We start from the raw sequence: 6,126 nt of genomic DNA, 5'->3' as shown, positions 1-6,126 counted from the left end.
ACCCTCCACAATAAAAATGGTTAATCAATCTCTCATAATTACAAAAAAATGAACAAAATGAAAAATTATGATTGGTTGAATGAGGTTTTCACGGTTTTTACAAATTGAGTGATTTTTATTTGAACTCACCCTTATATATATATATATATATATATATATATATATATATATATTATACATGTAGGGGTTTAATCTTGTGAGGATCAAAAAAAGGTTGAGAATAAGGACCGATCTATGCCTTAATTTGGTTTTGATCCTATGGTTTTAATTGAAAGTTGTTTCTTAATTAAAAGGGGCATAATTGTCATTTTGGTACCATGATTTACCGAATGAAATACATAGATTCACCAGATGAAACACATAGTCACCTTATTTTTACCTCATGAAATAAACCATAATTTTCATAAATATACTATTTCACCTAATGAAATCCAAACATAATGTTCATGTATATTTTAATTCACCACATGAAATCAAACACAAATTTCATCTACATTATATTTTCACCTAATGAAATCAAATGCAATTTATGTCTATAACACATGAACAAACATAATGTTCATGTGTTACCTTTCCATTTTCTTCTTCCCTTTATTTAGTTCCACATTCCATTCCAAATCCCCAATTAATTCTTTTCCTCAAATGGATCGTCTTCATATTCTTCCAATCGTTCTCGCTCTGATCTTCACATTTTCATTCGTTTTAGGTATTCTTATCCTATAATTCCACTAATCCTCAACTCTTTCTTCCATATAATCATAATTTTTCCTTTTGTTTGATGGTTGTAGTGGTACAATCGACGCCCTTCAAGATCGTCAACAGATGTCAGCATACTGTATGACCGCAAATACTCACGACTGCAGATTGAACGGTGCTATTCCTATGGATTTCACTCTAAAGCCCGAAAAATTGAGTACCTCACGAGTACCCTTAGCTTGGTCGGGTCGGCTATAAGGTTGAACCGATTGCGAGATAGATTCCACCAAAAAATTGGCTTGTGTTACTGCCGATTGCGGATCCGATAGAATGGAGTATGAAGGTCACGGCTCCGAACTGCCAACTATGCTGGTTGAATTTACGCTCAACGACGACCAGGGTTTGGATTTATATGATAACAGCTTGGTGGATGAGTACAACCTCCGATGTTGGTGATTTCAAGGGAATGGTATCAGGTGGGGATGCAGTTCGAGCTGTTGTTTGGTTAATTTGAATGGTGGTTGTCCGACGGCTCTAAGGGCTCGGTGAAACTAGTGGGTCTGGTTACCATCATCGCGCCAACGTCGTCTCATCAGATTGAGTGGCGAAACTGGATGGTTGAATTGTCTCCCACTTGTTGTCCTCCATGAGTAAAGGAAAGGGGAAGTGCAAATTTGACAATGGAAATGGGACATTGAGTGAATTAGGGTTGTTTGGAGACAAGATGAGAAGAAAGATGAGATTAAAGATATAGTTTAAAAAATATCCCCAATTTTCTAAGAGTTCTTGGTTGGTCCAACTCCAAAAGATGGTGGTTTGAATTCAGATGGAGCTTTATCTTCTTCTGGTTCAAGTGGGTTTACAAATGCTTATCAAAAGTCAAATAAAGTGGGTTGTAACAAAAACCTTAATATGCCCTTTTATTTTTTAAATTAGATGTGAGATTAGGCATAACTTTTCACTAATATTACAAAAATGCCACCATGTTTAATAACCTTTGATTAAATATTGATTGAGATTAATCTCACGGTCCTCAACCTTTTTACAGTTCTCATTTGATTATTGTCCTATACATATGTGTATGTGTATATACAAAACGATATTAAAGAAGAAAGCAACCACCATGACATGACAACTCCTATAATGAGAATCGACTGCTATCTTTTTTTTTTTTTTTGTCAATTTATGTTTTTTTTTCTTTGATTTTTACATTCACCTCCAAACTATTATCTCTTATATTAACTCAAGTGGCATACATCCAAACCTTTCATCTCCTCAAACTATTCATCTCCTTAAACCATTCATCTCATTTTATTATAACTACATAACTTCAGTCGTTCCTCTACTAGGTGTAAGGCTCCCAATCATCATCTGAGGCATATTTGGTTGAGATCATGACTTTCCTTTGAATGCCTGAAACTGAGTTGGGAGACTTACATTCATTTCATGTTGAAACCCTTTAAGGCTGTCAATTTGTCATATGATGAGAATGTTTGGATAAGCTTTACTAGACATTATTTATCACTGATTACTCATGACAGCTCCGCTTATGTGGAAAGGTTGTTGCCTCTGTTTAGTCTCATAACATGTGAGAACATCAACTTTCATGAGAACATTATGAAGGCCATCAAACTAGAGAACATAAGGCTGTTGGCAGAGAATGAGCAGCTTAGAGAGGAATGCAAGAAGATCAAGGCTGTAATGTTAGCACCAACAGCAGTTGCACAGACTTCACAACCTACTCCTATGGATTAGGACAGGTTTAAATCACTACCTTTAGTCTCCATATTTTTCCTTTTTAAAGTATGGGATAATATTAATAGATTAGTCTTATTTTCTTGCATGATTGCATGATGTGAAGATTGTTGCCATTGAGTTCATAAGCCAAATAATTTCTTGGTTAATTGTTAACTCACTTAGGTCACTTTGTTCTTGTTAAAACTAGCAAAACTCTTCTTGGATCACAACTTAGCTCACACGATCTACACCTAATTAAGGGATGACATAGGCCTTCATTTGTTATTCAACATTAGTCACTTGCACTATTTAACACTATAATACCCCACAAAATCCGATGAGGACATTGTCATATATGAGTTTGGGGGAGGGTTGTCCTATAAGGACAAAACATATGAATACAAAAGAGTAAATCTCTAAATTGATTCCTTATTTTGGAAATTGTATAAAGCACAACAAAAGTCCCATAGGGGCTATGTGCATGCTTCTAACAAAAAGAGCACAAAGTGCCAAAAATTTAAAAAAATTGAATGTTAGAGCATGAAAAAGAAAAAAAGGTTAAGAGAGAATGGAAATGCCGATGAAGTGACCATACAAGCCCTATTGATCCTAAAAGAAGATTATGTGGAGTTTAACAAAGAGAAGAGTCATGCTAGCTTATGGTTCATACAAACAACTTGGTTTTGAGTTACTCACTAAGGATCTATGAAAGGCTATAAACTTCATATTTGGTATACTCTACATTGTGTATGCACTTAATGCCATAATCATGCATATCTCTTTGAATTGAGTCATTTTTTTATATTTTGGTTGCTTGAGGACAAACAACACTTTAAGTTTGGGGGTGTGATGTACATTGAGAATTCAATGTATAGAGCATTCATTTTATAAGTTTTTAGCTAGATTATTTTTCTTTTATCCCTATCTTGAGTCATTTTATTATTTCATTTTTCCCATTTATTAATTATGGAGTTAAAAATGTGATTAGTTGTCTTTTACACCATTAGAGGTCTAATATGAAAAAATGCAGGACTGTTTGGTGCTACAACATTCATGTAGCAGACATCTGATGGTTTTCGGCTTTTTGAATGGCTTATTGAGTAAGCTGCTTAATACTTTTTGTTTATAGAAGCCCAGGAACTGAAGACATTTTGAGATTAAAGATTGTTAAACTTTTGTTAAGATTATGTCACAATCTAGTTTCTGCAATTGTACTTTGTGTTGACTTTTGATGGCTTTATCCACTAGATTATTTTTATTTTATTTTTTGTGCCCTATTTTTGTATAAATAGAGAGGTTGGGTCTTTGTTTTTCATCATCCAACATCAGTTCTAAAACTGATTTCTCTCTCTAGAATTTGAAGCAATTTTAATATTAAGTCTCGTAATTACTTTCAAGTTTGTTCTTTATTTTTCGTTCTTTACTTTCCGTCATTTACCTTCTGCTCTTTACATTAAGTCATTTACTTTGTATAATTTATATTTATGTCTTTACTTTCCGTTATTTACTTTCTTTGTCATTTATTTTCCGCTATGAGTAGCTAATTCCATAGCTTGGGTGTGGGACAAAGGGTGAGATTTTAAACCGAAGGAAAGTAAACGTTGTTTTGCAATAACAACACTCCACTATTTCATTCAAGTTCTATAAAAACTAATGACACTTCTTGACAAGTTGATCACTTTGAAAATGTTAAAGTGTCATGGTCTTAGAGATGAGTCATTGAATGCACGTCAACTTGAATAATATGAGAGGTAGACTTGAGAAAATTGCTGGTAAAGAGACTTGTCATTTATATCTTTCAAACTAATTAATTCTTGACAGGATGGTCACTTGTTAAAGTGTTAAAGTGCGGTAGATTCAGGGATGAACTACTTAGAATACACGCCAACTTGAATGATATGAGAATCGACTCGAGAGAGTGATTTTTATTTATCCATATATTTTGAGAACATCATTCGTCATTATCCCTGGTCCTGATACCACATACAAATATGGGTTGAAAGCTATAATATAGTGCAATGGTGGAAGTCCGAGATGGATACCCTCAAAATAGATGGTGGAACTAGTTATGGCTGAATTCTTGTTGTAGCATCTCTATAGCATTGTCTACTAAAATTTGTGTTTATGTCTCACTACAAGTCTTCCACCCATCATACCTTTATTTATTATGTTATTTGCAATTATTAACTCAACAACCAATCAAAGTCTTCAAATTAATCATCAGAAATCATCTATTTCATTAGACTTTTGCTACAATCTCCATGGACAATAACCGGTATTTTATCACTCTATTACTTGGAAAGACGATATTTGACCATATTGTATACTTGTTTTATGGTTCATTTCATTTGTCTAAGGATGTGTAAAAAGCACCTACCAATGCATATAAAATATATATTAAAGGAGAAAGCAACCACCATGACATGACAACTCCTATAATGAGAATCGATTGCCATTTTTTTTGTCGATTTATGTTTTTTTTCTTTGATTTTTTTTTCATTCACCTCCAAACTATTATCTCTTATATTAACTCAAGTGGCATAATTCCAAACCTTTCGTCTCCTCAAACTATTCATCTCCTCGAATCATTCATCTCATCTCATTAAAACTACATAAATTCAATCGTTCCTTTACTAGGTCTCAACAATCATAATGAGGCATTTTGATGAGGTCGAAATAGTCTTCGAGAATTTATATTGGTTAAGTATGTTCTATTTAATGTAGCGATTATTGCATTCTTACTTGATATTAACATAAACATATTTGAATAAGTAGTTGTTTTAAAAATTGAATCATTCCCTTTATTAGTGAATGGAAATGTATTTTTTTTCTTGATTATTCCTTTATCCATCTTAATTTTTGTTAATCAAGAAATAATCATGTTATGTGTTGTTTGCTCAGGTTCACAAATATTGAGTTAGAGGAATGAAATTATCTTTCATTTACGATCTTAGGAACTATGAAAGTTGGCGTGTTTTGTATTGTGTTGCAAGCAGAAATGTTAAACCCTTAATGGAACATGAATATGATGCAAGTAAAATGCTATGTAGGCTTCCATCATCTTGGCTTTATCTTCATTCGCTTCATTTTTTTTTCTCAACTCTCTCTCTCTCTCTCTCTCTCTCTCTCTTATTAAAAAAGTTTCAATTATATGTTGAATTTATGTCCTGTTCTCCTCCAAAATGCCCTAAATTTCTCCATTCTATACTTGATGAGTGATAAAGACATTTTTGGCTTTATTCTTGTACCACTTTCCCTCTAGTTTAGCTCGTTTTCTAAGCAAATGAAGCACTTTTCTGACAGTTTAGTGTAAGTTTATAAATGAATCAACTTATCAAGAAAAATAGAAGAAATTTGAGATTTTGGGCCTGAATGCAAGATTGTATAATCTCGTTGAATAAAAGTTTCAAAAAGAAGTTCAACGGTCCTTTCCAAAGCCAAATCAGAGCTAAAATGAAGAACTTATTGCCAAAACAGTGTTCTAGGCGACTTTGGTCGCGTGTTTCATGATTTGGGAGACTTTTGAGGAAACTTACGTAGCCTAGAAAGTGTTCTGAGTGGCTCCTTGGGCCATTTTATCATATTTTCAGCTTGGGCTTTGGCAGGCAATGCATCTTATGCCCAAGAATACTTTTGGAACGATTTTAGTTTATTCTAGAGCTATTTTGGATTTACAAAACACGAAGATTAATA

This window comes from Cynara cardunculus, assembly GCF_001531365.2.
Source record: "Cynara cardunculus var. scolymus isolate 2C chromosome LG 5, CcrdV1, whole genome shotgun sequence".
Classification (NCBI taxonomy): domain Eukaryota; kingdom Viridiplantae; phylum Streptophyta; class Magnoliopsida; order Asterales; family Asteraceae; genus Cynara; species Cynara cardunculus.
The sequence above is the reverse complement of the archived record's forward strand: the minus strand, read 5'-3'. Positions refer to the sequence as shown.